The sequence below is a fragment of the Nomascus leucogenys genome, chromosome 22a, assembly GCF_006542625.1.
Source record: "Nomascus leucogenys isolate Asia chromosome 22a, Asia_NLE_v1, whole genome shotgun sequence".
NCBI classification, from domain to species: domain Eukaryota; kingdom Metazoa; phylum Chordata; class Mammalia; order Primates; family Hylobatidae; genus Nomascus; species Nomascus leucogenys.
Window position 1 is genome coordinate 83490191 of NC_044402.1, and position 24557 is coordinate 83514747.

General features: G+C 42.5%; 1 non-coding gene and 1 pseudogene across 2 annotated transcripts; both read right to left on the reverse strand.

Moving 5' to 3' along the window:
• Positions 1-13883: 13883 nt before the first annotated feature.
• On the reverse strand, positions 13884-13996 carry LOC115832686. The gene has a single exon (XR_004028201.1). It is a non-coding gene; the product is annotated as a small nucleolar RNA SNORA77 (small nucleolar RNA).
• A 7108-nt stretch (positions 13997-21104) lies between these two features.
• Positions 21105-22602, reverse strand: LOC100580083 (annotated as a pseudogene). The gene has a single exon (XR_001113843.2). The product of XR_001113843.2 is annotated as a keratin, type II cytoskeletal 8 pseudogene (transcript).
• Positions 22603-24557: the final 1955 nt, after the last annotated feature.

Below are 24557 nucleotides of genomic sequence, written 5' to 3' on the forward strand. Positions count from 1 at the left end.
CATGTCCTGTCCAAGTGTCTTAACATGTATTAATATGTTTCATCTTCATAACAAACTCTTAAAGTAGTGCTGAGACCAGCTTGGTTGGGGAGACTCTAACCCAGTGATGCTAGAGGAATTAAAGACACGCAGAAATATAGAGGTATGGAGTGGGAAATCAGGGGTCTCATAGCCTTCAGAGCTGAGAGCTTTGAACAGAGATTTACCCACATATTTATTGACAGCAAGTCAGTGATAAGTATTGTTTTTATAGATTATAGATTAACTAAAAGTATTCCTTACAGGAAACTAAGGGATGGGTCAAAATAAAAGGATGGGTTTGGCTAGTTATCTGCTGCAGGGGCATGTCCTTAAGGCACAGATCACTCATGCTATTGTTTGTGCTTTAAGAACGCCTGTAAACAGTTTTCCACCCTGGGTGGGCCAGGTGTTCCTTGCCCTTATTCTGGTAAACCCACAACCTTCCAGCATGGGCATCATGGCCATCTTGAACATGTCACAGTGCTGCAGAGATTTTGTTTATGGCCAGTTTTGGGGCCAGTTTATGGCCAGATTTTGGGGGACCTGTTCCCAACATGTCCCCCCTTCTTTGATTTGCAAAGCGATAAAAGCAAAAGCAGCTTTGTCACGGTTAGCTACTTCTTGCGGAATCAGGATCTGCATCTGCAGGCTATACAAAGACAAACAACACAGATTAAAAGCACAATCATCATTGAAATCACAGAGCTTCTAAGAGTTTTTATCCATTTTAATGGGTTACTGGCTTCTAATCTATCTGCAGCTCCTTCAAGCACTCCAGTTCCTGGCATTAAGGTCAGGTGTGCCTGGGATGCTTTAAATATTTGTTCTTTTAATTTTGCAATATCCAAAGACAAGTTTGTAGAGTGTCCTTCTAGATGCTTTTTTATTCTTTCCCAAATTTTGATCCTATTAAGAGCTATTAATAGTTTCCACAAATCCTTATGTGTAGCTTCTACAATGGGCCATATCATTTGAGGTTGAGGTGCCACTATACCACCATGATTCCAGATATAGGAACTCTTGTCATACTTCTTATCATTTTTACCATCTGACCGTTTTGTTCAGACCAGCTGAACATAATGTGACCGTGGCACGCAGACTGAGAGGTGCAATTCAAGCTAAACATCCCCTTAGGGGACCAATCAATAATGATTCCATAGGAATCATTGCACAGTACCTCTGCCTGTTCTGCAATGCAGTCTTCCTAAACAAGTACATTCATTTTTTCTGACTGGGTCCAATCCTGTTTACAAATAGGTTTTTGAGGACAGTATGCCTCAATTATAGGAGCAGACTTATTATGGTAAATACTGAGACCAGAAAGCATGTGTAAATGTGTCATAGAGTGATTACATCCAGGCATTATTGCCAGCCAAGATTGATAAATATGCCCAATAAGTATAATTATTCTCTGTGTCAGCCCTTGTTGAAGGAATACAAACAGCAATGGTGATCACCGCTATCATAGCTACCATTAAATTACTCATTATGACTGGTTGTCCTGCTTTCCTCAGGTTTTCTTCTGCCATCTGTGACAGTTTATTGATCTGTCCCCAGGTGGGTGGCTGTGTTCGATGGGTGTTGCTCATAACAGTTGGGGTCCTCTCAGTGTCAGCCTTTACATAGCTGCAACCGGGGGGTCCTCAGATTTCTCCCAGAATCTCTTCCTCAGATAATTGCTCTGGAATTAGAACTTGTGCTCCCCATTCTTGTAATAAATCTCTCCCCCCAAATTTATAGGTACAGAAGTTATAATTGGTTGAATAGTCCCAGGTTGTCCATCAGGCCCTTCACATTGCAAAATATAACTACTTTGATATACTTCAGGAGCTTTACCAACTCCAACTATGTTAAATTGAGCAAGTTGAATGGGCCATGCGGATGATCGGTGCTGTAGAGAAATGACTGAAATGTCCGCTCCTGTATCTACCAAAACTTTAAATTTCTTTCCCTGAATAGTTATTTCACAGGTAGGACGTTTATCAGTAATTTGATTTACCCAATAAGCTGCTTTGCCTTTTTTATTTGTGCTTCCAAATCTTCCTGTTAGTTTAATTTCACTTTTCCCCATTTCCACATATGGCACAATCAGGAGCTGTGCTATACGCTCTCCTGGCTCTGCTTTCCAGGGAATAGAAGTAGATATAACAATTTGAATTTCCCCATTGTAATCTGAATCAATGACTCCTGTTTGTATTTGTACCCCTTTTAAATTTTAACTAGACCTTCCTAGAAGTAATCCTATCATCCCTGCTGGCAAGGGTCCAGAGACGCCTGTTGGGACCTTTCGTGGGTGTTCCCCAGGCAGAAGGCTCACAGGTTTTGTGCAGCATAAATCTACTGTGGCACTACTGGCTGTGGCAGGGAACAGACATTGTACAGGGGTGAGGGAATGGCCTGAGCCAGAAATGCCTGGATTTGGAATGGGGCCTGGGACAGACCCCTCATAGTGTTTCCCGAATTGAAAAGGAAAAGGCTCAAATGTAGCTATAATATTCCCCTGTTGATCTAGGGGGGTGTATTCTAACAGGGAACTGCCAAGCCTCTGTATCACCCTCTCTTCTAGCTTGCTGGATTCCTGCCTGAATAGAACTGACAGCGGTCGCTGGAGGCACTGCTCAAACAGTCACTGGGGCAACTACTTTTCACCCAGTGTCCACCAGAAAAGAAACATCTGGAGGGTCAGGCCACTCATTTTCTTCAAAATAAGGATGGAGTGCAGAAGGGTAAGGATGAACCTCTCCCTCCTTTGCCACTTTAGCTTTAGCTGGCAAACAAACCTGCTCTGTAACCTCTTCTGTTACTTCATTATACTCCCCTTCCTCCTCATTATCAGTGTGAAGAGCTTCCAAGGTGGAACAAACCAGAGTCCACACTTGTCCCACTGTTACCTTGATGCTTCCGAGCTCCCCTTCTTACTCACCATGGGGATTGCTTTAACAGTACTCAGGTGTCCTCCAGCTTAGTTCCACGTTCTCTGTCACTCCGGTGACCCTTCAACCTGGATTCGAGCCCCCACATATGGGCACTGCTTGCTGAGACCAGCTCGGTCAGGGAGACACTAACCCAGCTGTGCTAGAGGAATTAAAGACACACACATAGAAATATAGAGGTGTGGAGTGGGAAATCAGGGGTCTCACAGCCTTCAGAGCTGAGAGCTTCGAACAGAGATTTACCCACATATTTATTGACAGCAAGTCAGTGATAAGCATTGTTTTTATAGATTATAGATTAACTAAAAGTATTCCTTACAGGAAACAAAGGGATGGGTCAAAATAAAAGGATGGGTTTAGCTAGTTATCTGCAGCAGGAGAATGTCCTTAAGGCACAGATTGCTCATGCTATTGTTTGTGGTTTAAGAACGCCTTTAAATGGTTTTCCGCCCTGGGTAGGCCAGGTGTTTCTTGACCTCATTCCGGTAAACCCACAACCTTCTAGCGTGGGCGTCATGGCCATCATGAACATGTTACAGTGCTGCAGAGATTTTGTTTATGGCCAGTTTTGGGGCCAGTTTATGGCCAGATTTTGGGGGGCCTGTTCCCAACAAAGTAGGTACCCGTAATCATTCCTGTTAAACAGATGAGTGTCTAAGGTCACAACTGGTAAGGGCAAGAGCTCCACTGCAGTGCACTGATGTAAGTCAGTAGAACTGGTTTTGAGAAGACGAGAATTTCCCATTTTCTCATATCTTCTATTTCTCCAATGAAATAGAAATATTTCATAATCCTAAGAGGAAGGTCATACATCAGAAAATGTTAAATATTCATTTGTGCTTGGTGTCATGTACTTAAATGGTTAGCAGAAGAAAAGCCTAGAGTCTGGGGTCAGATTAACAGAGTTGAAAACCTGGCTTTGCTATCACAGTAATGTGACCTTGGACATATGAATAAAGCTGTCTAATCCTCAGATTTTCACCATAAATGGGGATAATTGTACCTACCTCACTAGATTGTCATGAGGAATATATGAGATAATTTTTAGCATTGTCTCTTGTGCGGTTATACTAGCTATAAATGTTGCTTTTTATTACTACTCTTAAAATTATTGTTATTATTATTATCACTCCACTCTGCCCAGTTTTGTGATTTTCTATGTTGGTACATGGCTTCAGGCCCAGAGAAGATAGAGGGTTATGGATTTTTCTTTTTTTACATGAGTGTAATGGAGGGAGAGAGTGGCAAAGAAATGAGAGTAGTAACTAGAGAATAATGGTCTACTTTAAATAGCCAACACATTGTGTTTTAGCATTCAACCAAAAGAGAATTAAAAATCTACCTAATTGTATTAAATTGCTGTGCTTGACAAACTCCTATATCAAAGTAATAACTTCCAAAAATGACATTTTCACTGTTTCACCTTAAGTACACACCATAATCGTTATACTTCTAAGCCTTGATTATGTGCAAATATTAAGGACATTTTTTCTTATTATAAAAATATATACTATGTTAAAGTATTATAAACTCATTATAAGATTATTTCCCCCAGTAAGACATTGCTGAAATCCAAATGTTTACAATAAGTCAGTTGTTCACTGATGTTTAAATTCAACTTTGTAGTCCCACTTAAATTAAAATCCAGGCCAAATGCAGTGGCTCACACCTGCAATCCCAACTCTTTGTGAGGCAGAGGCAGAAGGGTCACATGAGGCCAGGGGTTCGAGACCAGCTCGGGCAACATAACAAGATCCCCTCTCTACAAAACAATAATAATAATAATTTAAAAAATTAAAATTCTGGCCAGGTACGGTGGCTCACACCTGTAATGCCAGCACTTTGAGAGGTCAAGTTGGGCAGATTGCCTGAGCTCAGGAGTTCGAGACCATCCTGGGCAACATGGTGAAAGCTTGTCTCTATTAAAAATACAAAAGAAAAAATTAGCTGGGCGTGGTGGCACTTGCCCATGGTCCCAGCTACCTGGGAGGCTGAGGTGGGAGAATAGCTTGAGCCTGGGAGGTAAAGACTGCAGTAAGCTGAGATTGCACCACTGCACTTCACCCTAGGTGACAAAGTGAGACCCTGTCTCAAAAAAAAAAAAAAAAAGCCAGTGTTACTTAACTACAGTCATACAAACTAAGCTGCTACTATAAAATCACGTTTTTCTTTAAAACTATGAACATACACTGCCCCACCTGGATTGTTTGCATATTAAAGTTTTACCATTTCATAGATTATTTTTAATTGCTTCAACTCACTACTCTTTGCACGAACCTTTAGAATCAGAATTTATTCACATTTTCTACAACTACTTTTTACATTTCTTATATTCCCAATGGTCTTCATTTGTGCTATATTTGAAATGAAAGGATGAACAATTTACTTTTAGTTTGTGAAGAGAGGAAACCCACATTTCCTAACTAGTGTCCAATTTATTTATATAGTTGATTGTACATGTAAAATATTACGAACACATTAAAGCAAACTTTAGCATTACACATTTTAATTATAGAATTGTTTTACTTGAGCAGAAAACATTTGTAAGTTGATTTAAATAAAAATATGTTATCTAATATATTAGCCAAAAGTGCTAGTAGTTCTGTTATATACTATATTGGCTAAAAATGCACCTGCTACTACATTACAGACTATGGGACTTAGAAACATCAGAAGAGAACTTTGGCTGTGCAATTCTGGAAATAACAGAATTAGCTTAGAGCACCCTCCTGTTTTAAAAGACAGTGAAAGACTTAAAGCCCGTGAATTGAATCAGAAGAAAGGAATGAAGTGAGCCACTCATCTTTATTCATTTTCCCCATGGAGTCAAAGAAGAAATAAACACAGAGCTGAAATCATTTTTTCTTTATGCCGGTATTGGCCAAATTAATTTTTGGTTACAAGGTTTCTAATTAGCTTTTTTTTTTTGACAGAGTCTTGCTCTGTCACCAAGCTGGAGGGCAGTGGCGCGATCTCAGCTCACTGCAATCTTCGCCTCCTGGGTTCAAACAATTCCCCTGCCTCAGCCTCCCGAGTAGCTGGGACTACAGGCGTGTGCCACCAGTCACAGCTAATTTTTCGTATTTTTAGTAGAGACAGGGTTTCACCATGTTGGCCAGGATGGTCTCGAGATCTTTTGACCTCGTGATCCACCTGCCTTGGCCTCCCAAAGTGCTGGGATTACAGGCGTGAGCCACTGCACCTGGCCTCTAATTAGCTTTGAGTAATGGATCCCCCTGCTGAAGCTGTGCATCCTACCCATAAAATATATACAAATATTGTAGTACAATTTTAAATAGTTTATGGTTTCATTAAGACTATATAAAGCTCCAGAGACCCTAGATTTGAAACCACTATGCATTGTAATGAGTCTATCAAAAATGGCACAATAGGAGCGATTGTATACCCTGGTAATCATGTGCTAAGCATCCAGGTTTAACCTGACATAAATGTTAAAAAGAAAACTTTTTATGCCGGGGGCAGTGGCTCATGCCTGTAATGCCAGCACTTTCAGAGGCTGAGGTGGGTGCATCACCCGAGGTCAGGAGTTTGAGACTAGTCTGGCCAACATGGTGAAACGGTGTCTCTACTAAAAATACAAAAATTAGCTGGGCATGGTAGCGGGCACCAGTAATCCAGCTACTCAGGAGGCTGAGACATGAGAATTGCTTGAACCTGGGAGGTGGAGGTTGCAGGGAGCAGAGATCACGCCACTGCACTCCAGCCAGGGTGACACAGTGAGACTCTGTCTCAAAACAAACACACACACAAAAAAAGCTAAAACTTTTTAGAATGTCATCTGGATCTGTAAAAGAGCCTCTTTCCTAATGAGTTCAATGCATTACCCTATGGCAATCCTTCCATGACAGTAATAGGGTAGCCTCTGTTATCAACATTTTATCAGGACTAAATATTCCACTGTAGATCATTTACTTAAGTTCTCTCTTTATCTGCCTCCTTCTGGCTGCCAAGACCTTTGGCACCTCCAACAGAAGGTGGGAAGGAGAACTGAAAACATGAGACTCAAATTGTGTTGTTTTGCTTTCATTTGAACACCTTAACTAAACAGTTTCGTATAAAAGAAGGAATGGAAACTGCTGATTATCAAAAAGTCTTTTAACGGTCTGCAAGTTATCATTTGTCTACATATCCCTTTTTCTTATTATTATAAGTAATACAGGGTTGGATGTTTCCTTAATGAAATGTACAGTGTTTTAAAGAAATCCTGTGGCTTCTGCACATTACATAAGCCATAGTTAGTCTGCCTCAGAATGATTGCAGAAATATTGTAAATTTAGTCTCAGAAACTGGCTGCTAATGTAGGCCCAGGCAGCTTTTCAGCTTTCACGACTGCTCTGTGTAAAATAGCACATTTGGAAATCTGTTGCTGCTACACCCTATTCATACCATACCCTGTTCCTAAGAAGTAAAACTTAACATGAAGAAGAAGCATCAGATATGTGAAAGGGTCACAAAAATGGAAGAAGCAACAGGTTCTAAAAATATTTGGTATTGGTTCAGCGTTCAAATACCTAGACATTAATGTCTTTGAGTGTTGACCATATTCTCTCGTTAGCAAAATACCTCTTCTCTTGATTTCAGTGCTAGCTGGCAAACTCCCATTCCATGGATGTACAACTGGCGTCTGTTTCATACTGCTTTTGTTTTTGTGAGGAAAAAGTTAATATAAGGTAAATATCACCACCACCGCCACCATCATTATTTAATGTTAAATATCAGTTTGACACAAAGCAATGGACTTGACTACAATTATCAGAGTTAGTTAAGCTGCCTCAGATTTTTTGTGGAATGAGGTCATGGGAAAATATAATCAAACACTGTACTAGAAATAAGGAATTTTTTTCCTTCTCTCCATGGGAGACAGATTAGCTTAATTCATGTGAAATTGTTTCTTTTTCTCTTATGTCCTTTTCATTTCAAGAGGTATTCCTACCTTTAGTGGGAAGGTGTGTTTTTGTTTTTTTTTTTAAATTTTGTTTTGTTTTGTTTTGTTTTGAGACGGAGTCTGCCTCTGTCTCCCAGGCTGGAGTGCAGTGGCACGATCTGCGCTCACTGCAACCTCCACCTCCTGGGTTCAAACAATTCTCCTGCCACAGCTTCCCAAGTAGCTGGGCCTACAGGCACCTGCACCACCCTGCCTGGCTAATTTTTGTATTTTTAGTAGGGGTGGGTTTGAGATGGCCAGGCTGGTCTCAAACTCCTGACCTCAGGTGATCCGCCCACCTTGGCCTCCCAAAGTGCTGGGATTACAGGCGTGAGCCATTGCATCCGGCCTTTTAAAAAACATTTTATGTGAAATCTCGTCTCTACTAAAAATACAAAAAATTAGCCGGGCGTGGTGGCAGGCGCCTGTAATCCCAGCTACTCGGGAGGCTGAGGCAGGAGAATGGCGTGAACCCGGGAGGCAGAACTTGTAGTCAAAAACACAAACAAACAAAAAAACCCTTTTTATTACAGAGAATTTCAAACCTGAAAAGAGTAAATAGAGGAGTATATTAACTTCCCATGTAATGATCACTCAGCTTTGACACTTAATGACATTTTTCCAAACCTGAATGTAAAGGGTTTGTCCATAATCTAAACCAGAACTCTTATTTATGCTAAAATAATACATTAGAATAAAAAATAATATAAGTAATAGTTAGAAACTTTTTGTTTTCTTTTTTTTCTTTCTTTCTTTTTTTTTTTTTTGAGACAGAATCTCGCTCTGTCCCCCAAATTGGAGTGCAGCAGTGTGATCTCAGCTCACTGCAACCTCCACCTGCCAGGTTCAAGAGATGCTGGTGCCTCAGCTTCCCAAGTAGCTGGGACTACAAACGCACAGCACCATTCCCGGCGCAATTTTTTTTTTTTGAGACGAAGTCTTGCTCTGTCGCCCTGGTTGGAGTGCAGTGGCTAGAGTGCAATGGTGAGATCTTGGCTCACTGCAACCTCCGTCTCTCGGGTTAAAGCAATTCCCCTGCCTCAGCTTCCTGAGCAGCTGGGATTACAGGTGCACACCACCATGCCCAGCTAATTTTTGTATTTTTAGTAAAGATGTGATGTCACCATGTTGGTCAGGCTGGTCTCAAACTCCTGACCTTGTGATCCGCCCACCTCGGTCTCCCAAAGTGCTGAGATTACAGGCGTAAGCCACCGCGCCTGGCCAATTTTTTTTTTTTTTTAAAGACAGGGCCTTGCTATGTTGCCCAGTCTGGAATACACTGGCTATTCACAGGCTCACTGTAGCCTTGAATTCCTAGCCAGAAGCAGTCCTCCCTCCTCAGCCTCCCGAACATTTGGGACTACAGGTGTTGCAACTAGACATTTTCACATTTCTTAATAGTAATTTTTATCAACATTTTAAAAAGAGGAGATGGTAAGAATAAATATCAAAGTGACACTCTTGGCAATAGCCAAACCAAGGGGTAAAACATGTCTATCAAAGTGAACCTAAGCTAACAGCATGTGATATCATAATTATATGAGTAGTGCTTTCTAAATCCTGGTTTCTTCAAGAAGTAAGTGAAGAATGTACCCAATGCTTTCATTTTGCTGAGTCACCATGTGAAAGAGAGAAAAATCAACCACCTACTGAATGAATCACTTTGTTTTTCTTCTAAGTAATTTATTCTTCTTTAAGAACTGGCAGGCATGAAGCTACCAGGACTTGTGCTACCTGTCTTGTCAACAATAATACTCATCCAGGGATTACAGAAATGCTTTTAATAATAACATAGATTAGACACAATCTAAATTCTCATAATAGGAAAGAGTTACAGGAGTTATAGTACACCTACACCAAGAAATTTCGAAGGAATTATATGCCAGTGAAAGAAAATGTAGGTAGGCAGGTCTTAGTAATGTATATCTGCCTCTTTAAAGTGTTCTAGGGTCATAACCAAAAAGATTATGTAATTCAGACAAATGGGCCTTCTGAGAGGTATATCCGTTCTTGGTCTGACAAGGGATCAGGACAAGACAGGCATAGTGAGCTCAAGTCCCACTTGGCCTGCGGACAATGACTGATGGGGTTGGACATTTGAGGTACAAAATCCCGACGAATTTATGGGAACCAAAATGAAGTTGCACTTGCGCTGTTTTACCACTTTTGTGGCACTTTGATGGAAACCATGCACTGAAGAGCCCATTGCCTAAACCATCCCATTCACAGGCATTCTATGGTGCTGCTCTACTGTTTTAAAGTCCCCAACATTCTTTGCTTTAGGCAAAAAATGCAGTGGCACTGACTGCAGAGGGTGGCTTTTTAAACGTGCTTATGTCCAAAAGGTAGATGCAAACGCTCCAGACCCCCCTTTCCCTTTGTTAGCACGGATTAGGTTAGTAGGCAGCCTTGTATTGAGGAGGAAGGTGTAAGAGGAGTTAGTCTGTTTGGGGGTGGGTCTGGTGGGTCTGGGGTTGGGAAAAGAATAACAGTGGTAGCCTTGGTCTGCCAGAATGTGCTCTAAGAAGTTCCCTATGCCCTGATAAGAGAAGGAGGAGGTTCTCTGTAAGGTCCTCTGAGCTGATCGCTCCATGGTCGAGCCATCGTGACATTCCCCCGCCCTTGTGATAATGTACTTAGTGATATTCCCCATCCTTGTGAATATACTTTGTAACATTCCTCCCCACGCTTGTGACAATACACCCTCCCTGACCTTGAGAATGTACTTTGTAACATCCATCTCCTGACCGCAAGTAATTGCTCCTGGCTCCACCGCCTATCCCAAACCTATAAGAACCAACGATAATCCCACCACCCTTCGCTGACTCCTTTCTCGGACTCAGCCCACGTACACCCAAGTGAATAAACCGCCTTGTTGCTCACACTAAACCTGCTCAGGTGGTCTCTTACATGGACAGGCATAACATTCTCCTTCCCTGAAGAGAGCAGAAGGAGAGAACTTATCAGCATTCAGGAATGCTGTGAGAGAAGATGTGGCACTCCAAAGGCAGGAAACCATTTCAAAGAAATGTACTCATTTGGGCGGTCAATAAGGATTGCTTTCAAAGGAAAAAGATGGTGTCACAATTCTGCCAAAGGCTGCTCTGAAAAAAGGTTTACCCTTATAAAAATAAAGGGGCCGGGTGTGGTGGCTCACGCCTGTAATCCCAGTGCTTTGGGAGGCTGAGGTGGGTGGATCACGAGGTCAGGAGATCAAGACCGTCCTGGCCAACGTGGTGAAACCCTGTCTTTACTAAACATACAAAAAATTAGCCGGGTGTGGTGGTGCACACCTGTAGTCCCAGCTACTCAGAAGGCCGAGGCAGGGGAATCGCTTGAACCTGGGAGGCAGAGATTGCAGTGAGCTGAGATAGCGCCACTGCACTCCAGCCTGGAGACAGAGCAAGACTCCGTCTCAAAATAATAATAATAATAATAAAATAAAAATTTTTTAAAAAGGGCCTATCTTCTCCCTACCCCTCTAAATCTTGGAACATAGATAATTTAATGGCACTGGGAGTTGCAGTGTTAGGGGGAGTGGCAGAGCTACCAAACCCAAGTAGTCAGCTTTCCATTTCCCAGGAGCTGAAGAGGGCTGGGTAGAATCAGCCCTGCTTTTTACCATTCTCTTCATTGACATCTCTTCTGCCCCTGTTCATTTGAGGTTCACAAAGTCTTTCCTGCTTTCTTAGAGGAGTCTGACATCAAAACCCCAGCAGGGCCAATGTGGAGGGGTATGTGAAGGATGAGCATCTTTAAAATTACAGAAAGGGGTTTCCCCCATTGTGAGAACACTTTTCAATCTATTCTCACTGGGAAAATTAAGATATTCTAAACTTTAAGAAAATGCTGTCAACTTTAATAGGAAAAAAAGACTAAATTATTTGGAATTTATGGGAATGCAATCCAGTTGTGATGGTAAATAGTTTTATTTGTTGTGTTTTTTTTTTTTTTTTTTTTTTGAGACGAAGTCCCACTCTTTTCACCCAGGCTGGAGTGCAATGGAGCAATCTCAGTTCACTGCCACGTCCGCCTCCCGGGTTCAAGCGATTTTCCTGCCTCAGCCTCCTGAGTAGCTAGGATTACAGGCATGTGCCACCATGCCCAGCTAATTTTGTATTTTTAGTAGAGACGGGGAGTTTTCACCATGTTGGCCAGGCTGGTCTCGAACTCCTGGCCTCAGTTGATCCACCCACCTCGGCCTCCCAAAGTGGGGGGTTACAGGCATGAGCCACCATACCCAACCCGGTAAATAGTTTTAAAAGTCCCTTTTATTTAACCTAACAAGGGGCAAACATTGCCTAACTTAAGTTTCAGTTGTTTTTATTTCCCCTGCTTCCCTTTTCATAATGGTTTGAGTGGAGAAATCATAAAATCATAAGTTTAGACCTAAAAAAGGCCTTGGAGATAATTTCTTCCCCTTCATTTTACAAATAAGTCTCAGTCCTGACAAGGTGGCTCACACCTGTAATCTCAATGCTTTGGGAGGCCAAGATAAAAGGATCATTTAAGCCCAGGAGTTGGAGACCAGACTGGGCAACGTAGTAAGACCCCCATCTCTAAAAATTTAAAAAAAAAAAAAAAAAGAAATTTGCCGGGCACGGTCGTGTGCACCTATAGTCCCAGTTACTTAGGAGGCTGAGGCAGGAGAATCCCTTGAGCCTGGGAATTCAAGGTTGCAATGAGCTATGATCTTGCCACTGCACTCCAGCCTAGGTGACAGTGAGACCCTGTCTCAGAAAAAAAGAAAAAAAAGAAAAGAAATCTCAGAACGGATAAATAGCTAAATGTAGGAAGTCAAAAAGTTGCAGGAGAGACATTAAGTATAGATAATTCATAAAATAAAAATCAGATCCACGAAATCCTGAGTTTGTTGTAGAAAATGTCATTACACTTAACCATATTTTCTCTGTAGATCTGGATATGTGTTTGTTGTCTCTATTTTTGTTAGTTAAAGAATGGATCAAGGTTTTCCAAAATTGTTTTTTGCTGCCACAGTGGAAATCTACAAAAATGGGTAATAGGCTATTTTGGGACCATTGTTCAGAAGTGCATTTATCTAAAAATGGTTACCATGGAGATGAGCACACGTTGTGTGACTCTACAGCTCGCAAGTTAGAGTCATCTATGCTAGTAAGACATAAATAGCTATATTACACGCAGATGAACAAGAGCCCATGCACACATGCACAATAAAGTTATGTTGTTCCTCTTTTTGTAAAATAATAATAAAATTCCATGTAGTGCTGACCTTTGGTGGTGGAAGGGCTTGCACATTTTAGACATTTTAAAATGTAATATTGTATGATGATATAAAAACCACTTTTTAAAAATATCATAAAGTAGTCTGAATCAAGTTTAAAGAGTAACAACATACTTAACAAGTAAAATAAATAATGAGAGCATGTTTCTTAGACATCACTGCTTCTTAAAGTAGAAATATAAAAATCAAAAGGTAAAAAACAAACTCAGAAAATATTACAAAATTTCTTGAGTTATTTTTCCCAAAGCACTCAATATTGAGCATAGGTATTTACCTAGTTTCTCTCTCCCTCTCTAGCTAGTTAGGTACTTTCTCTCTCTTTCTTTCTTCCTTTCCTTTCCTTTCCTTTCTTCTTTCTTTCTTTCTTTTGTTTCCTTTTTTTTTTTTGGGTGGGGGGGCAGAATCTCGCTCTATCTCCCAGGCTGGAGTGCAGTGGTGCGATCTTGGCTCACTGCAACCTCCCTGCTTTCTGGGTTCAAGTGATTCTCCTGCCTCAGCCTCCCAAGTAGCTGGGACTACAGGCGCCCGCCACCATGCCCAGCTAATTTTTTGTATTTTTACGGGGTTTCACCCTGTTAGCCAGGATGGTCTCGATCTCCTGACCTTGTGATCCACCCGCCTCAGCCTCCCAAAGTGCTGGGATTACAGGCGTGAGCCACCGCGCCTGGCCTTGTTTCCTTTTTTCGCTTGGACTTTTCTTTTTCTTCAGGAATTTTTTACCCTCTGTGTCCCCAGGCAGCTGCATCACCCTAGAGAGGTCAAAATGGTCACAGCACCCCTGGAATGCTCCCTGGCAGACCTAAAAAGCACCCGCTGGATGCTGAGGGAGTCTGCAAAGACAATAAATGTTTTAACATGCATAAATTCCCAAGAGACTAGCTACTTTCAGTGATCACTTGCGGAGATCACAAAGGCATATATTCTGATAAAGTTAATTTGCTTTAAAATTTTTACCTTTTTCTTTACATTTTATAATGGATGTTTTCAAATTTTCAAACAAAAAATGAAAGGATAGTAAAATTAAGCCCCCTCCCAGGTACCTGTTACCCCGCTTCAATATTTATCAACATATGGCTTATTCTGTTTGGTTTACAACCCTCCTTCCCCCATAGTTTTAAATCAAATGCAAAACATCCTAATAACGATTCTTTTGAATAATTGCACTAGTCAATAAGAAACCTTTTTTCCTCCACAATTTGGAGTTTTTTTCTATTTTCCTTGGAAACTTCAAAGGCTTCATTGTGTATAGGGTGCAATGCGGGGTACTAAATTCAGTAGTGTGAGTAATAATAACTATAATAATAATAATAATAATAATAATAATAATGCTTTCTCCATCATGCAAGTGATTAAATACACCAATGATTTAGCCACATTTAGCTTTGAAGCTACATGCCATCATTCATCTATTTCTTTTCTTGTGTGAAAAGAAATCTTTTCTCAAGCACCAGAGTTAATTTTTTCAAGACTACTGCATATGTATTTAAACATATCTTTAAAGTAAGCCATATACTTTGACTTGTTTTATAGAATCACAAGAAATATACATAAAATAAACAAAATACATGTTTTCTGCTTTTTTTAAGACAGCGATTTTAACACATCTGATTAGTAAACAAACACCCTATAATAGCTGAAGAGTACACAAAATTACAACTATAAAACAACTAATCATCTTTCACAATCTTTTCATTAAAAATAGCCATGTATGGGCTGGGTGTGGTGGCTCACAACTGTAATCCTAGAGCTTTGGGAGGCTGAGGTCGGCGGATCACTTGAGGCCAGGAGTTCGAGACCATCCTGGCCAACATGATGAAACCCTGCCCTGTCTCTACTAAAAATACAAAAATTAGCCCGGTGTAGTGTCACACACCTGTAATCCCAGCTACTCAGGAGCTCAGGAGACTGAGACGGGAGAATCGCTTGAACCCGGGAGGCGGAGGTTGCAGTGAGCCGAGATCTCACAACTGCACTCCAGCCTGGGTGACAGAGTGAGACTCTGCCTCAAAAAAAAAAAGTCACTTACGATTTCTCCATATTTGCTGCCATTTTCAAACTTAGGCATCATGTAGTTTTAGAGATAAAATCAACAAAATACAAAACCTAGGTCAGCAAAAAAGCGGATTATATAACCCTTATTTGCTTTCATTTTAGTACTCTTATAACACTGCCTTCTAGAATTTCAGTACTGAATAATTTGTGAAGTTTTTCCCCCAAATTTGTCCATCTAATATGGCTTATTCTCAAATGAAATATTATTTATCAATGTATTAATAATTAGATCCAAGCCTTTTAAAATACATATAAAGTTTTAAAACCTTAATCTTTTAAATCTGTCTCAGGAAGTACAAGATTTTTATTTTATTTATTTATTTTTTTTTTTGAGACGGAGTCTCGCTCTGTCACCCAGGCTGGAGTGCAGTGGCGCGATCTCGGCTCACTGCAAGCTCCGCCTCCTGGGTTCACGCCATTCTCCTGCCTCAGCCTCTCCGAGTAGCTGGGACTACAGGCGCCCGCCACCACGCCCGGCTAATTTTTTTTGTATTTTTAGTAGAGACGGGGTTTCACCGTGGTCTCAATCTCCTGACCTCGTGATCCGCCCGCCTCGGCCTCCCAAAGTGCTGGGATTACAAGCGTAAGCCACCGCGCCCGGCCAGGAAGTACAAGATTTTTAATGTAGAATGAGAGACTCCTCAGAAATCAGAAAAAACATCTTTTCACTCTACATAGCCTCATCCAGGTTAATTAATATGTTTTTAAATAACCATTGTTTGAAAAGAGTTAGCGTTTCACCTTTATGTATAGCTGTAGTGCTTCCAGCATTATATGTATAGCTTTATGTATAGCTCTAGTGCTTCTATCGTTATAAAATATCTACATAAATACTTCCAGGAAAATATGCAGGTTTTTAGGAATATTTCCAAGGTAAAAGTTATAGGGGACTCCTGACTCAATTGAAAAAGAAAGGATTGAAGATTTAAAAAGAGACATGTCATATTGTATTGGACCAGTTGATTATTCTAAAGAATACTGACACCACAATAAATTTTGAGGGAAAGGGCTATAGCTTTCTAATTCATCAATTAAAAATCCAGAAATAGGGATGCTTTCCTTAATCAACTGGATCAGTTGATGTATAATCCAAACATCTTCTCAGCTTCCTGGATACTATTCTGTTGTTGCCTCTACCAGTACATAAGACAATGCATTCAATAACTTCATTACCCACCATATCCTTTTAGTTGACATAAAAGTACTTCTTTCAAACTTCAAGATACATTCTCTTTTATTTTTACTATCCTAGGATTTTATTAATTTAGCTCACATTATCCATGTTATTCCTGATTCTTTAAAATAATTTGATCATATTTCTTCCCAGCTTTTCATTATTTTAAATTAAAAAGTCATATATGTTTTATATAAATAAGTATTATTAAAAATAGCATTTTAAAGAAGGAGGATAGATTCCTAGAAGAAGGTAGGGAGGTCAACATTATCTGAAAATGACACTCTGGAAGTGAATTTTCCGTCATGGACAGTCTAGCACTTTCCATACACAACCTCCAGCTGCCTCTAGTTATACGCCATCATATCTTTTCAAGCTCTTTAATTTGGCAGCTCTTCTACCACCCTATTGAAGCTGTTCTATGAAAAATCATCAGCTGATCTCATTGTATCACGTCAATTTAACTTGTCTTCATTCTCTGTATTCTGACTTCTCTGTAACTTTTTACACCATTGAATAACTTTTTCTTTTTTTTGAAATTCTATTTACCTTTGAATACATGGTCCAGGCTTTCACTGGTTTCTATAACTTCTCTTTATCTGTTTTTTTTTTCATGTTTCATTTGTTTTCAAAACTCCAAATTTTGTTCCCTAAACCATCGTCCTTTCCCGGGCTTTCTGTAAACTGGCTCCTTTGAGAAGTTCATATCTTCTCATTCAACCATCACCTTTCTGTGAATGACCTCAACTCAACTCAGATATCCTGGCTTTATCACTCACTCATTCATCCATCCATGAAATATTTATTGAAGGCTTACAATGTGGCAAGCACTAAATAGATAAGCTGGACTCCTCAGCACCCTAGAAAAACACAGCTCATAGTCCTTGTAACACTAGTGTCCAAATTCCCCTAGCTAGAAATTGTCAAGTCAGTTTTGATGAGCCTTTTTCTTTAATCCCTAAATAAATTTTTTAAAATAAGTTCTCATTTATTTTATTAAAAATTGGCTTTTGATTGGGCCTGGTGACTCAGGCCTGTAATCCCAGCATTTTGGGAGGCTGAGGCAGGAGGATCACTTGAGGCTAGGAGTTAGAGACTAGCAAGGGGAAACACTGTGAGATCTTGTCTTTACAAAAAATTTTTAAAATTGTATTTTTTTTTTTTTTTTGAGACAGTGTCTTGCTCTGTCGCCCAGGCTGGAATGCAGTGGCGCGATCTCGGCTCACTGCAAGCTCCACCTCCCGGGTTCATGCTATTCTCCTGCCTCAGCCTCCCAGGTAGCTGGGACTACAGGCATGCACCACCACGCCCGGCTAATTTTTTGTATTTTTAGTAGAGACGGGGTTTCACCGTGTTAGCCAGGATGGTCTCGATCTCCTGACCTCGTGATCCACCTGCCTCGGCCTCCCAAAGTGCTGGGATTACAGGCATGAGCCACTGCGCCCGGCCAAAAATTGTATTTTTTAAAAGTACTTTATAGGTCATCATTCTTACGGGCTTCAACATGATTCAAGTTGTCAAATCCCTTGTACCTGCATTACTATCTTAGTTTCCTGAGTGGTCCTCTGACTTATTTTGTTCAGCTTGTATAATATTTTTTATCATGCTATTCTTAATGTTTATAAAACACTGTAAGCCCAAAAATCTCCATCTGGTTTTTGAAGCTTACATAATCTAGATCTACCATGCTGTGTAAATTTTATTTCCAACATGCACCCTTCTTAAAGCTCAGATGTTTCCCCACAAGCATGTGTTATTTTTAACTTCTATACTTTGCTAATACCTGTGACTTTTTTTTTTCTGGGTTGATTTTTTTCCTCTTCCAAATGGAATTGTAAACACTTGAATGTCAGAATCTATTTTTAATTGTTGAATTGTATCAATTCTAAAATGCACATTTCTTACATTATTAACTTCCTGAAAATGAGGGTGTATCTTTTTAATCGATAATGTCTTAAACATTTTAATACAGTTCAATTGGTAATGTTTATTTATTTCTTTTTTTTGTGGTACATAAAATAGTAGTGTCTCATAATCAATGGCATTTTAAATTCAATGAAATGCCTTTTTTTTTGTACCTCGATAGTCTTTGATGGAGTATTTAGCTCATTGCAGATACTCCAGAAATGTTTGTTGGTTGATTGTATGGTTTTAAAGCATAAGTGGTATCAGTAAAGATAACCTGCATGTCTAGCATATACCTAATTTGAAAATTCAATTTTAAAATGATTTGTTCTTTGAAGAGAAGTCAAAAAATAATTAGATAAATATTGATGGCAGCAATGGCCCATCTGGAGCAGCAGCTGTAAAGATGCTGGCTGCAGGAGGGATGGGGGTGGTGGCTGGGGTTGTGTGTTCTGATGGGCAGCATGAGCCAGGAACAGGTGCAAGCCCTGTCCTCTACTAAGTTGACAAGGCAGGAGCCCTGCACTCCCAGGCACAGCTGCAGCTGCACAGCTGTGGCTCTGAACCCAGAAAGGGTTCTTACAAGCTCAGAAGTGTCTGCTGTCTGGCCTCCTACTGTCTGGCCTCTGTCTGCTCCTGGTGCCCACTCTAGTGCAAGCCTGGGTGCTGTCACAACCCAGCCAGGTGTGCACGTGCTCAGGCCAGTGCTGACATGCCAGCCCCCTGCCACCTTAGCCCTCTTGGGACTTTGGGCACTGACAATCATGGGAAGGAGGTCGGGGGTGCTGAGGGAAGCTTGACGTGGGCCTGCAGGCACCACTGGGCACTAACAGCCTGGGCACTGTGGATAGCATGTTGATGGCGGAAGGCAGACAGGTTCCTGGGTGGAAAGGGGCAGGTCCCTGGTGAAGCTCCACCTTCAAGCCAGGGGCCCCTTGAAGCATGAGGGCTGGGTTGTCAGTTCCAGGTAGAGTCTGCAGCCTGGAGTGAGAACTTACAGTGCATTTTCTTGTCCCACCCGTGGCTGCCCATGGACCAATCAGCATGCAGTTCCTCCCTTCTGAAGCTCATAAAAACCCCAGGACTCAGCCAGACTCTCAGAGACAGGATGACCTGTCTGCGAATAGGAGCTACCCACTCTGGGTCTCATCTCTGCTAAGGGCTGCAGATTCAGTGGGACAACCTGCCTGCCCAAAGGAGTTACCCACTTCAGGTCTCCTGAGAGCTTAATGTTGCTCAGTAAAGCACCTCTTTGCCTTGCTCACACTTCAACTGTCCATGTACCTCATTCTTCCTGGACACAGGACAAGAACTCAGGACCCACCAAATGGTGGGACTGAAAGAGCTATAACACAAACAGGGCTGAAACACTATGCACCCCCACCACTGCCTGCTTGCCAAGTTGTGGGTGACAAGAAGGGGAGAAGATTTGCCACCCTTTGGGGTGTTCAGACCTAGGGTCTCCCCAAGCCAGGGCTGTGACACCCTCTTTGGGGCTCTGTAATTTTTGGCATCTTCAAGCTTCTGGGCACCATCGCATTCCCCTCGTCCTCAGGTGCCCACAGTGGAAACCGCTTGTGATGCATCTGATCCAGCCACAGCCTTGCATGAAGCCAGAGTCTGTGCTGGCATCTGGAGCTGACTACCCCACTGCAGCAGCCAATGTGCCTGGCTGTGCACAGTGGCCTGACCCCCTACTTGCTCACTGACACATCCGTCACTGCTCTGTGCCTGGCTCCAGTCTCTTCCGAGGCATGGGATCCAGTCTGGTAGTGCGAGCTGAGCACAGCCTGCCAGGTCAAGTGGGCAGAATGAGTCCGGCAGGCCAGAGAAAAACTTGGGCAAAGGCATCACCAGCCACAGAGGTTTACAGCTGGAAGAGTGACACTCTAAGGATTCTGTGACAGTATGTGGAGACTACTTTTTAAAAATACCATATATCACAATGAATAGAACTATAAATTTCTCGATTTAGAAATTCTAAATTTCTGGATTTAAAAATTTAGAATTCTATTTATTGTGATATATGGAATTTTTAAAAAGTAGAAATAGAGCACATCCCATGCTCTATTTCAATGAGCTTGGAAAATATCTCACTTGTTTTGGGAAACGTGAGATTCTTAAATATTAGCACAGACATGCAAGGAATTGATATTTGAAAGAAAATGCAGAGTTTCTATATCTCGACTGGGCGCGGTACCTCATGCCTGCAATCCCAGCACTTTGGGAGGCTGAGGCAGGTGGATCACAAGGTCAGGAGTTCAAGACCAGACTGGTCAGCGTGGTGAAACTCTGTCTCTACTAAAAATCCAAAAAATTAGCCAGGCATGGTGGTGCGTGCCTGTAGTCCCAGCTACTCAGGAGGCTGAGGCAGGAGAATCGCTTGAACCCAGGAGGCAGAGGCTGCAGTGAGCCGAGATCACACCACTGCATTCCAGCCTGAGCGACACAGCGAGACTCCGTCTCGAAAAAAAAAAAAGAAAGTTTCTATATCTCTGTTTGTATGACTATATATATATGTGTATATATATATATGTATATATATATATATATACATATATATATATATATATTTGGCAGAGCTAGCTGAGGTTTTATTTTGGAAAAAAATAAAAGCAATTGAATTGTTCTGTAGCTGGAGGCATGGGCAAAGGGGCTGCCCAGGTAGTAAACTCCCCTGCGGACGGGCTGAGGGCTAGGGCTGAGGCTCAGGTGGGTCTCCCGTTCTCGTGCTACTCTGCACAGCCGTCTCCCTCAGGGGCTCTGGCGCAGCCACAGGAGGGGCAGGCTGGGAGGGGCTGCTGTGGCTGTTCACTTGGGCAGGACGTCAGAGGACTCTGACACCAGCGTCCCATCACGGGTCTCAATCTTCTTCATAACCACGGCCCTGGTGTAGCTGGTGCAGCTGAAGGAACTGGAGCCCGCGCCAGAGCCAAAGCTGGAGCCCAGTCCATAGCTGAGGCCGGGACTTGTGAGGCCCCCATAGGCCGAGCTCAGACCACCTGCATAGCTGCTGGCGGTCTTCCTATGGATACTCATGCTCTGCATCCCAGACTCCAGCCAGCTCTCCTCGCCCTCCAGCAGCTTCCTGTAGGTGGCGATCTCGATGTCCAGGGCCAGCTTGACGTTCATCAGCTCCTGGTACTAATGCAGCTGCCGCACCATGTCCTGCTTGGCTTGCTGCAGGGCGGCCTCCAGCTCAGACAGCTTGGCGCTGGCATCCTTAACAGCCAACTCCCTGCGCTGCTCCGCATCTGCGATGGCGGCCTCCAGGGAAGCCCTCTGGCCTTTGAGACCCTCAATCTCAGCCTGGAGCCGGCTGATGTTCCGGTTCATCGCGGAGATCTCAGTCTTTGTATGCTGCAGGTCATCCCCGTGCTTCCCAGCCAGCGTCTGCAGCTACTCATACTTGATCTGATACATGCTCTCGGCCTCAACCCGGCTGTGGCTGGTGACCTCGTACTGCGCTTGACCTCATTGATGATGCTGTCCACGTCCAGGGAGTGGTTGTTGTCCATGGACAGCACCACAGACATAGCCCGGGACTGCAGCTCCGGGCTATCCTCTTCATACAGCTGCCTGAGGAAGTTGATTTCGTCTGTCAGCCCTTCCAGGCGAGACTCCAGCTCTACCTTGTTCATGCAAGCTTCATCCACATCCTTCTTGATGAGGACAAATTCATTCTCCATCTCTGTACGCTTATTGATCTCATCCTCATACTTGTTCTTGAAGTCCTCCACCAGCCCCTGCATGTTGCCAAGCTCCGCCTCTAGCTTCAGCTTTTCCTGGCCCAGAGTCTCCAGCTGCCGCCTAAGGTTGTTGATGTAGCTCTGGAACATGTTGTCCATGTTGCTCCGAGCCATCTTCTGCTGCTGCAGGAGGCTCCACTTGGTCTCCAGCATCTTGCTTTGCTGCTCCAGGAACTGTACCTTGTATATGAAGGAGGCAAACTTGTTGTTGAGGGTCTTGATCTGCTCCTTCTTCTGAGTGTGCACTGCCTGGATGTTGGGGTCCACCTCCAGGTTAAGGGGGCTCAGCAGGCTCTGGTTGACAGTGACAGTGGTGATGCCTCCCATGCCACTGGCCCCACCATAGCCTCCTCCCAGGCTACCCCGGAAGCTGCCCACTCGGGAGAAGCTCGAGGAGCTGATGCAGGCACCAGGCCCACTTGTGTAGAAATGGCTGCTGAAGGCCAGAGGGCCAGAAGTGGACACTCTGCAGGACTTCTGGGTCACCCTGATGGACATGGTGGAGGCAGGAGTGGAGGCAGGCAGGTTGAACCAGGTGGAGTTCCCAGAAGGAGTGGAGACGCTGCTTCTTGGTCGACTTCTTATATTATCAATATAATATAAATAACTAAGGCCAGACTCGGTGGCTCACGCCTGTAATCCCAGCACTTTGGGAGGCTGAGGCAGGTGGATCACCTGATGCCAGGAGTTGGAGACCAGCCTGACCAACATGGTGAAACCCCATCTCTACTAAAAATACAAAAAAATAGCCAGGCATGGTGGCGGGCACCTATAATACCAGCTACTTGGGAGGCTGAGGTGGGAGAATTGCTTGAACCTGGGAGGTTGAGGTTGCAGTGAGCCAAGATCACGCCACTACATTCCAGCCTGGGCGACAGAGCAAGACTCCATCTCAAATATATATATATATATATAAAATTTATATTTATACAAAACCACACATATAACCAAAAAATGTTGTGTAATCAAAATACTCCAGTAACAAATTTATAAATAAGGAATTGTATTCATGAAGAAAATTTACATTCAAACTTGTTTTAATTGAAATTTTTAAAAAGTCTTCTAAAGTATCACACAGGAAGCAGGTGCCATAATAATGAAAGGAATTTCGTGGGTTGTTTTGTTTTGTTTTGTTTTGAGACAGGGTCTCTCTTTGTCACCCAGGCTGTAGAACAATGGTACGATTTTGGCTCACTGCAGCCTTGACTTCCTGGGCTCCAGCAATCCTCCTACCATAGCCCCCTACATAGCTAGTACTACAGGTGCGCGCCACCATGCCCAGCTACTTCTTTTGTATTTTTTTGTGGAGACTGGGTTTCACCATGTTGCCCAGGCTGGTCTCCAGCTCCTGAGCTCAAGTGATCTGCCCACCTCGGCCTCCCAAAGTGCTGGGATTACAGGTGTGAGCCACTGTGCTTGGCCGAATTTTGTTTTTCTCTATATTCATTTCAGGCTGTGTCTGCATGTTCTTAGTGAAGTGCAGAATCGAGATTATTAACTCAGGCTAGAAATTGTAATGCAAAGGGGAGGATTTTTGATTATTTATAAGTGATTTTTACCCATATAAGTCACATCTTAATTAATGAGGATTACATATTCCCGTGGCAGATTTTATTATGTAACATGTCAGAGCATGTAATGTAGTGGGATAAAAGTGGATCTTAGAATTCAACAGACCAGTGGCCGGGCACGGTGTCTCACGCCTGTAATCCCAGCACTTTGGGAGGCCAAGGCGGGTGGATCACCTGAGGTCGGGAGTTCGAGACCAGCCTGGCCAACATTGAGAAACCCCATCTCTACTAAAAAAAAAAAAAAAAAATACAAAAATTAACCAGGCATGGTGTCGCTTGCCTGTAATTCCACCTACTCAGGAAGCTGAGGCAGGAGAATCTCTTGAAGTCAGGAGGTGGAAGTTGCAGTGAGCTGAGATCAAGCCACTGCACTACGGGCTGGGCGACAGAGCAAGACTCAGTCTCAAAAAAATATTAAAAAATTAAAGAATTAAACAGACCTGAGACTAAATACAAAAGATCCACTGCTTACTACTTCATTGCGATTTAGCCACTTTATCTAAAAGTGAGATTTTTATGAGGATTAGAGGTAATGCTCAGAAAATGCCTAGCATAGCACTTCACATAGACACTCTCAATCTGTTAGGAGAGAAGAATTATACGGAGAACACAGGAACATATTCTAGGTTGTATTCGCTTCACACTTTTCTCTTTTCCTCAGATCCAAGGCCCCAAGCCTTTGTAAGGATGTGTCCTTTCTTGCAGGACAATCTCTAACCATTCATGTCTCAGCATGGGAAATGCCTTCCCCAGGGGTGGAATGCTGTCCTCTCCCTCTGGCCTGGGTCTAATAATATTTTGCCTCTTATTTCTCTCCTGCCAGCACTCTAAGCTAGCTTTGTGTAAAGGATTTTGGCCCTTAAGGGACTTTTTGGAAAGCCATACATTGCAGTGGAACAAGCATTGTAAATTGAGTCAAGGGACCTGGGATTACAAGGGATATG